The sequence below is a fragment of the Solanum lycopersicum genome, chromosome 9, assembly GCF_036512215.1.
Source record: "Solanum lycopersicum chromosome 9, SLM_r2.1".
Classification (NCBI taxonomy): Eukaryota; Viridiplantae; Streptophyta; class Magnoliopsida; order Solanales; family Solanaceae; genus Solanum; species Solanum lycopersicum.
The window spans coordinates 24,968,302-24,979,046 of record NC_090808.1 but is presented as its reverse complement, the minus strand read 5'-3'; positions in this window follow the sequence as shown (position 1 = coordinate 24,979,046).

Sequence of the window (10,745 nt, the reverse complement as noted above, 5' to 3'; positions counted from 1 at the left end):
ATATTTGAAAAACGCAAACCAACCCGATCACGTACAACCCTACTTCCATATGTCTTAATTACATAATCCTCTTGAAACTATTAAGTGCATTTCAAAAATAGGAATTAAGTTAAAACTACCTTGTAGCACTTATTTGAAATACATTTGGAAGAAAAAAAGAAACTTATAGCCACTATCCAAACAAGACAATTGTTTTCCTCGAACTTTCTAAAAAATTCCCGACATGAATGATATGTCCAAAGAGTTTGTCGTAAATTAAAACAGAATTTATTTGAATTAGGAATTGCATTGGACCATATATATACTTGTGGGACTCAAAAGCTTGTATTTGGTATGATTTTATTTGGAATTGGATCAAATTAGAATATATACATTTAATCTTTTTAGGAGTTAAGAGTGAGGTATTTGTGGGGTCAATTGAGTTTATTATAATGTGCAATTTTGTTATTCTTTGATTCATGTAAGGTGTTTGGTGAATATATTGGAGTAACATTTTATTAGTGTATTTCTATTTTCTAATACTTGTTTTTATATTGTGATTCATCAAATCGACATGACTTTTTTTCCTTCAATATCTTTAGTTAAATATTATATTTGCATAATTTTTGGTAACTTGTTGTTGGTGTTGTAATTTCTTTTGTTATTTTTATCCATTTGTTATTTTTCTTTTTGAAGTTTTTTAGAAATTATATTTTATTTTATTTTACTATTATTTAGAAATGTGAAGAAGCCGTGGCTGAGTCAAAAAAGAAGAGCTAACAATTTTTTTTCTTTTGCTCAATGATGTTTTTTCGCCCAACTTTTATGCCTATAGAACATACACATTGTCATGTCAACAATTTTTTTTTAATAAGTAAAATTTAATCAAATTTAGGTTATTAGTATTAGTACATCATTGAATATACAATTTAGATGGTCAATAGATATAAATTTGAATTGAAATGTCTACATGAAATATGCCGACAACTTAAAGGAGTCACTAGCGACTGCATATAAATAATAGTGTGAAGAAGCCGTAGCTGAGACAATGAAGAAGAGTTAACAATTCTTTTTTTCTTTTTGCTCAATGATGTTTTTTGCGCATCTTTTATGCGTGTAAAATATATACGTTGTCATGTCAATAAAAAGAAATTTAATAAGTACAATTTCTTTTTATATAATTTAAATAGTCAATAGATATGAAACTAAATTGAAATATCTATATGAAATATGCTGACAACTTAAAAGAGTCTTACATACGTTGACAACTTAAAGGAGTCCTACATACGTTTAAAATATTACTAGTAGTGGGTGTAGGCATTATCAATTCTTGATGTTATCATGATCATGTGGTTTCACCGAACTTTATCGTGTCATTTGTTTTGGTTTGCTATATATTTGAAATACTAGGTAAAATATTATGAATCATAATAATTAATTTCAATTTATATATATATATATTTGGGTGACTTCAAATAAAAGGAGTAATATTTATTATCTGAACCACAATAATTAACAACTTAAATATGTAAAATTTTATAAAAAAGATTCTGATTATATTTTATCACATAAATTGAGACAAAGAGAATAATATATATTGAAAATTTGGTTTAATTCTCAAAATTTCATGTATGTCACATAATTGGGGCAAAAGGAGTAACATAAACAATCTGGAAATTAGATAAAAATACTAAAAATTATAATAATTAACAACTTAAAATACGTTAAAAAAACAAAAAATATGTAAAAAGTATTAGGAATTACAATAATTTACAATTTAAAATATTTTTAAGAATCATACAAAAACTTAATTGACACTCCAAATTTTATTTATGTTATATAAATTGGGACAGAATAAATAAATATATACTGAGCTTATGCACATAAATTGGAATAGAAAAAATAACCTATATCTGAAAATTACTTAAAAATCTACTATCAATTAATAAGCTGGTATTTGGTATGATTTTATTTGGAATTAGATCAAATTAAAATATCAATTAAACTTTTAGGAGTTTAGAGTGAGGTAATTTTGGGGTCTTGAGATAAATTTTTAACAAATCCTGCTTAATAGATTTAACTATTATGAAGAAAATAGATTTATTTTGATATCAATTTAAATGTGCGATTTTAATATTTTTGTTTTTCTTTCATTCATTTAACGTGTTTGGTGAATATATTTGAAGTGACATTTTATTATTATTTCTAGGGTCTAATACATTTTTTGATATTGTTAAATCTCAAATTGACATGACTTTTCGGATATCTTTTAGTCAAATATTTTGGTTTTCATAATTTTTGGTAATTTGTAGTTAGTGTTGAAGTACCTATCGCTGTTTTTGTTTATTTGCAATTTTTTTTTGAAGTTTTTTTAAGTAAATCACTAATTACTACTTTTTCTGCTTATTTTTATGCTTTTCGAAAGTTAATTTGATTAAGTTTTAAAGTTGAATTAGATTATATTAATTTGATTTTTTAAATAAAAAATTTAGATATTCAAAAATTATATGAAAAGTACTATAAATTGCAATTTTTTACATATCAATATAATGAAAAATACTTTTTAAAATGTTAATCAAAATTTTTATAATTTGATTTTAAAAAATAAAAATCACGACATAGTGGACGGAGGGAGTAATAATATATAGAAGTCTTGAAAGCATGTGTTCATCAATATGACTCCATCCTAAACAAAGGCAATTTGGTCTTTTACTTTCTACTTTTTAGTCTTAATCTATTTGTCTTATTTTTAACTCAATTATATATTTAAAAATAGGTAAATAATATTATAAATTATAACTATTGATAATTTAAAATATTTATAAAACAAGATTTGATTGACTCATGAAATTCTGTTAGTGCCACATAAAATTAGATAAAGAGAATAACATAAAAGCATGATAAATTGTCATCATTAACAACTAAAAATATTTAAAAACCATGTAAAAATTGATTGACTTTTGAAATTCTATCAATGCAACTTTTATTGGGACGTGAGATGCAATATACATTATTTGAAAATCACATAACAAGTTCTATAAATTACACACACACACGCACGCACGCACGTTAAATTTCTAATTTTTTATTGGTCAAATATACCTTAAACTTAACATAGATTTAAGTCTACTTAAATTGTTCAAATACACAAAACTCTTTTTTTTTTTAAAAATAGTTCAAGTGATTAATCGACGAACTACACTTAAAAAGTCGAAAAAAAACCCAATATAACAAATCAAACATGGAGAAAAAAAAATTAATTTGTGAAATTATCAAATTACATAAAATGAATATGGAGATTTTACAAGGATATTTATAAATACTCTCATATAAATAAAAAAGAGCATTAAATTACAAAAAGAATCAGGAAAAAACTTTGGGGATATTTTACTCATTTAGGAATTTTATCCAAGAATTGTTAAACCTTGGATTAGTTATCCCTTTCTTCTCTAGGGATAAAATACGACATTGTATGAGGTATAATTAATCCATGGAGTAGGTTAAAAAGTAATCAAACAATGTTTTCGATGGACTAAATTTTAATCCATGAACTATTTTGATTATTACCTCCTACCAAATGGGTCCTAAATACTATAGTTTTATATCAAATTAAATAATTTGAATTCTGTAACTAATATTAAGTGAAAATACATACACCTCATTATGGTTGAGAAATACTCCTATAATACTTGTCATTTTATGAAATTAATATATAAATTATCATATTTTTATGATAGAGTAGTTAATTATTTTGACCAGGAAAATCTATAAGTAATTGATAATCATTGGAGTACTTCATACATTTAACTTCATTTTCCATTCACTATTCTACAAAATTAGTTTTGAAAGAGAAAAACCAACAAACAAATTAAAATATTTTAATACAAAATATACAGGAAAATTGAGGTGGAAAATTTAATTTTAAAATTTTATGGATCAATTGGTAAAAAAATTTGGCTCCAAAAATAAAGTCAAGAATTTATATGGACCTGATGCAATTTGCGTAGTGGTATTGGGAGAATCGTTGAAACTTAAGTGTTTTCATCATATATTGAGACAAAATAAGCATTTTTGAGGATACTATTTCTAGTAAATAAAGCCGTGAATGAGTCCAATTTGTGAACTCTTTAACACCCCCAAACTTAAACTTTTGCTTGTCCTCAAGTAAAACTCAATTTTATCAGTTCAAGTAAGATGTCTCAAATAATGCTACACAAGACTCAATCATGAACATATACAACAAGACTGAAATTACTCATGCAAAGATCAATTGTATACTCAAAGATTCAAGTTGTGACACACCATTATCAAAGATTTTCATGCTCGCAATACTTGCTACTTGTGCAAGTTCAAGCTCAACAAAAGTATCAAAATGCCCTCACAGAAAGAATGATTCCATCTTCACACGCAAAGGTTAATCAGATTAAAATCAGCAATCAGATGCAATGCTCACACTAAAAAAAAGAACATAAAGCATCTTTTCACCCATAGATTTTTCCTTATTTCAATCGATTTCGGTTCGACTCGCTCAAGATCAAAAAAGTTTTTTCAAGGCTTGTAATGAGGCTGAGTGTAATGATATATTCAATTAGACTCACTGACTTTTTCCTCATGAGATGTAGTGTTGTCAAAACATCCACTTCTTTTTCTTTATCAGTTTTTCTTCTAGTGCTTCTAAGTAATCCTAATATTTACTCTATGGACTGCTTGGAAACCAAAATTTCTTTTGGACTTTTATTCCATAGTTTTTATTTTTCATTCTTTCTTTTTCTTTTTCTTTCTTCTTTTTATATGGAGCGTTTCTTTTTCTCTCAACATCATGAGTTAGAGGAGACTTTTCTTGCACTTTTTGACTTCTACTTTTTCTTTTCACCACACCATAACTTAAGCTCTTGACTTCAGTTGGCTATTCATTAAATCAAAAGTCATGAGGATTATAGGTGCTGTTTTGAATAAAGGTCTAGCTTATCACAAGTTTTCTTTCAAAGAAAGATAAGACTCAAGGGGTGTTCAAAAGAGTTTTACACGCTCATGGGTAGGTCATAAAAGAGGTATATGTAAAATATGCTCACACTCTTTAAAGTTGTCTAAGATCATTTCAAGAGCACACCTAACCAAATCAATCAAACTAACAAGGCAAATTCTAGGTTTATTCATGCATGGTTCAAAGTACGCTCATCACACAAGGCATCGATACTAAAGCCAAACAAGATTGCACACTTTCACTACTGTGAAAAGTTCATCACAAGAGAAATCAATTTGATATATGACTAATTACAACGAGATATTAAGAGTTCACATATTGTATATGCAACTTCATTAGATCTCATTGTTGTCGTACATCAATGTTTTTTCAATTTAGAGCACTACTCTAGTCATCGATATTGATCGAAATGGAGACTTAAATGTGTACAAGAATAGCCAATTTCAACACAAAAGGTGACAAAAATTTTTAAAAATGAATTTTTTTCGGAAGGGTCAATTTGTAATCAATTAAAAATAAAAAATAAGCCATAAGCTTAAACAATTGTGAAAAGTAGTGTAAAAACAATTTAAAATAGACAACCTGACTATAATAAAATCATGATTAAAAACAACACAAAGGTGAGTCTCACCCCACCACAAAAGAAAATATTTGTCCTCAAATGCGAATAATAAAAGTATCCTTCTATTTAATCAAAGTAAGACAACAAGATAGAGGTGAAGAAGCGATCCTGTCTAAATGCTAGCTCTGTCTGCCGGGGAATCAGTGCCTGGTGCATAGATTTGGATCTAGGTGCTATTACTCAAAGTTGCGGAATCCTGCTTTTGGGTTTCTGCGGCTTTTGCTGCTTCGGCCGCGGCTTCAACAACTATATTTACCTCCACCATTTTATCCACATCGTGATCTGCTTTGAAGGTGTGGATTGAATCAATGAACCCCCGTTTCCATGATGGAATAGAGGGGTCAATAGGAAATCTCCTGCTGGAACTTGCCTTCTTTTTCTCTTGCCTCTCTTTGTCTAGCTCTATTATCTTTTTGTCCCTCTTAAACTCAGTGCTCTTATCTGTCGGGATGACATTATCTCTCCCTGATACCTTTGGTCTAACTATTTCTGCAAAAGTTTGTGATTAATTAGCAGGACAACAAACTTAAACACAGAAAATCTATTGGAAAAAGATTCACCGATCCCAGTCGGCGAGTCTCCAAACCTCTGAGGCGAGCTAGTCGGGATCGCCGAATGGATTAGCTTAAAACTTAAGTAAGTTAGAGATGGAATGATCCACTTGGAAAAACGCTGAATTATTTTGGCGATCATGATTATGTCCGCCGACAGTTACAATAAAAGAGGGTCAAAGGGCATGCAAAGGGTGATCAAGAAGATAGTAGGCAAACCGCCCTGAATTATTTGACAAACTTGACCCAGCTTGCCTAATGACCCAATGTTTCTATCGTTCAACTCACTTCTCAAAAGAGACTTTACTTATCCCACAAGCAAAATCAAAACATGCATACAAAAAATTCACACAAGACCCATGCTTCCCATCATCTCGGAATACTCGGACTTCTTTCGGTCTTACCAAAATAGGCCATTTTACTACGATTACCCTTAAAAATGATGTCATCCATTCCCTTATTGAGCAATTTTTAGTTACTTAGCAATAACATGGGTTACTTAGACGTCACCCAACCTTCCTAACAACAATCAAGCAACACCCATTCAAATTTATTCGGTCTAAAGCACAAAAACTAAGGGCACTCGATTATCAAATAGTACATGCAAATGGTTTAAACTAAAGGTGACATCGACACGATCTATTCCTACCAGAGAGTCCCAACAGATGTCATCCTAATACTAAACTTGCAAAAAAGTTCAAAATTATCGAAAATAAATTTGGGGTTTTAGAGACTAACCTTGATATCGTAAATTTATTTTTGTAATGCAAGGCGTCAAAGATATCCAACTTCACATACTTAATTATCAACTACAACACTAATGTAAGGCAAAAATCTAGAAAATAATACCTTTGGTGTGATATTGAGGAGTTTGAAACGAGAGAAAGTGAAAGATCCAAAAGTTTTGACCTTTGGCCTTTATGTAACCACATTTCAGTTCGTGTCCACCACTCGGCGATACGCCTAATAGGTAATTTATCTCGCCTTTCCTTTGAATCTTTGAATTTTGGGGGATAAAATTAGCAATCTCCATTGGGATTTCCAAACTGGTTGGTGATTCACCAAGCTGCTTCCCGTGTTCGCCGAGTTTTATAGGTTCTATATTGCTCCAACATAGATCCAAGCGGCGGATCTATTTGGGTACGCCATTCCGATTAGCAGTTCGTTGAATAGACCTTCTGCTCGCTTACCTGAATTTTTCCACACTTTTCTTGTTCATCCTGCAACATCAACACACCATTATTTATAACAGTAAAATCCTATAAGCATTTAAGACCTTAGGTTGCATCCAAAGAAGCGCCTTATTTAACGTTCTAGCACGACGTATGTTCTGCCTTACTCTCTGTTATCATAGTTAGACCTAGTGTCACTAGGTAACCCCAACGTGTCGTTTGAATGGAGGTGAGGCACTGCAAACATCAGGAGTGATATGACGTGCTGGATTGATCTAGAATGAGATCCAATCAATTGATTCAACGCTTCCACATTCTCTCTCATTTCGTCTAACACTCTATCTTGATTAGTGATCTTTTGGAGAATGATTTGGAGCGTGTCCTCAACACGAATTTTCTCATTTTCTCTAGCCGTATTTCGCTTATAAGGAGGCATATACCTACCGTGGCGTTTGAACTAGTTTTCCACCTCAGATATTTTGGTGGTCAAATCATTTAGTTGAGATTGAAACGCAATTAACTTGAAGTCACCCTCAACTTCTTGATCTACCTCAACCGACTTGCCACCCACTCTTTCATCCATACTTGGAGGACTTGTGTACACAAACAAATAAAATAAAATTAGTAAACTACACTAAAAAGAACGAAAAATCTTTTTTAACAACATTTTCATATGACACCACTCCCCGGTATGGGGCATTTTGATGCTTATTGGGACCAACAATACTAACGTACCATTTGAGTGCCTACAATCGTTGATAATTTAGTAACCCAACCAAGGGTTAGGTTCGGATCCCAAGGGAGAGATTTTGAGAAGATGTTGTCAATTAGAATTTCACTCTAATTAGTCATAACTAAAGATATTAACGAATAAAAATATTGTAAATCAAAGGGGGGTGACATAAAAGTATCGAATATCGATGGGTTTTTTTGTCACAAGTAAAGTAAAAAAGGGTCAAAATAAGGAAAATCAAGTATGGGGAGAGGTTCATGGAGTGTGACCGGGATAAAAGTTGAGATAAATCAATGGGTACAGTCAATTGGAAATTCGCAAGATAATAGTGACTAGGCTAAACTTTAGATGGAAATAAGTTTTTTCTCGAGCAACTTACCCCATTTCAAATGTGTTTCTCTAAGACATGTATTTGCCGCATGAAGGCCAACGTACTTCTTACCCCACTCACTCTCTCAAGCTAAGTGTTAGGATATGGGACTAGGGATCACCCTCTCGGCTGAACCTCATGTCAACCCACACCTTAGGCCATCATTCTAGCGCTCTTGGTTTCATGAACACCCTCTCGAAGAAGCAGAAAACACATCGGCGGGTTTGTATAACTTAAACCACAACCACTAGGTGAAATCACTATTAAAATACAAATAACCTATCAACAAGCGAAATGCAATAATGATATCAACTCATATTTGCTAAATCACACTCAAAGAATGGTGCTTTTAGCCACACATCAAGCAATAACAAAATACGCCTAAAATGATATAAAAATCAAATGGGTATAAGAAGTTAAACGACAGTTTAAGTAAATAAAGAAGAATGGAGATGATCCACTTCAATCTTGGGGAAGATGAAATCTTTCTTTCTTAAAGTCTCCTAAAACCCTCTCCAAACATGAGAGATAATACAAAAAAAATTTCTAAAGTGAAAATTATGATAATGTTCAAATTCCCTAAAAATAATAACTGAGGCTAGTATTTATAGAGTTCAGAATATAATGTTTGTGGCGGATCATCCAGCGAGGTTAGTATCAATTGCCGAATAACTCGGTGATTCACTGTTCTTATGGTTCATTGCCTTTGTGTTTTGCCTACAATGTATCTGCATTTTGGACCATTTTGCGGTATAGTACTATTTTGCAAATTTATTCGTAAAGCATCGACTGCTGCTTTCATCACCTTTTTGATCCTCTTCCTTCAGGGTTTTGCTTACTGGAACAAAGGGCAAAGTATATCCCTTCGGCGATTCGCCAAGCATGCTTGGCTATGCTCAAGTTTTAGCTTTTTTGTACTTTTTAACCTCTTTATTCCTTTTTATGCCTAAGTGTCCATGCTTCCACTAAAACTTCGAATACCTAAAACTTAAGCATTTTCATCACATATTGAGACAAAATAAGCATTTGAGGACACTATTTATACTAAAATAAAGCCATGAATGTGTCTAATTTTGAGGACTCATCAAACATATATATTTCTCAGTCATGTGACTGATTCTTGTTTTACTAGCTCTTGTGCACCAATCGTTCTCTCTTATAAGACCTTGACCCTGCAAATCAAGTCATACTTTAGTCTGTTTATAACATCTCTGAGCCTTTAAATCATGAAGAGGCTTGATCTCATGCAAGTGGTAGAAACCAATGGAAGATGAAATTACAACTTTACAGACTAATCATACTTGAGATATTGTTGTTTTTCCACCAGATAAAAGGGTTTCACCTTTTAAATGGGTATACGAATTCAAAGAACATGTTTATGGTAGACTTGAAATATTAAAATCAATGTTAGTTGTCCGAGGTTATGTACAAAAGGAAGGGATAGATCGTCATGGAACTTTTTTCCCAGTGGTAAAAATTACCACTACCGGGTGTTTGTTGGATGTTGCAGCTAAAAAGGGATGAGATATTTCATAATTTGATGTAAACAATGCATTCTTGCATGGACATTTACTAGAAGAAATTTATATGTAATTCGGTGTTTGTTTGGTGCCATCTGATCCTAATTTGGTTGCATATTGAACAAGTTTTTACATGATCTGAAACAAGCTTCTGGAAAGTGGTATGCCCGACTTGCTGGAGCACTCAATTTCATAGGCTTCACTGCATCACTCAATGATTATTATTTTTATTTACAGAAATCAGGGGATACCATAAATATTGTTACTGTTTATGTGGATGACATGTTGATCATATGACATGCTTCTACAGAAATAACAGATCTGATGAATTTTCTTCATTTTGAATCCAAGATGAAAATCTGGGATCTTTACATTATTTTCTTGGTATGGAGGTTTAAGGGAAGATTAGGGACTAACTATCAGTCAAAGAAAGTATACTATTGATTTGCTCATTAAATTTGATATGTCTCATTTTCTCATTGAATTTGATATGTCTAATTTGTCTTATGTCTCTTCACCTTTGGATCCATCTGTAAAATAGGCAGCAGAATCCGATAAGTACATGGAAGATCCTACTCTATATATGTGTCTTTTCGGTAAACTTAACTATTTGATACCCAATACCAGATATTAGTCATGCAACGTTTATTTTTAGCCAATTGGAGCTCTCAGAATAGTTTGTTACCTTAAACAGTTTCCCACTCAGGGATTATTTATATCATCTTTCTCTATCAGAGCATTTTGCGATGCTGATTGGACATCATGTCGAGATTTGTGCAGATCCATTAGTGGATTCTTTATTAGTGTTGGTGGC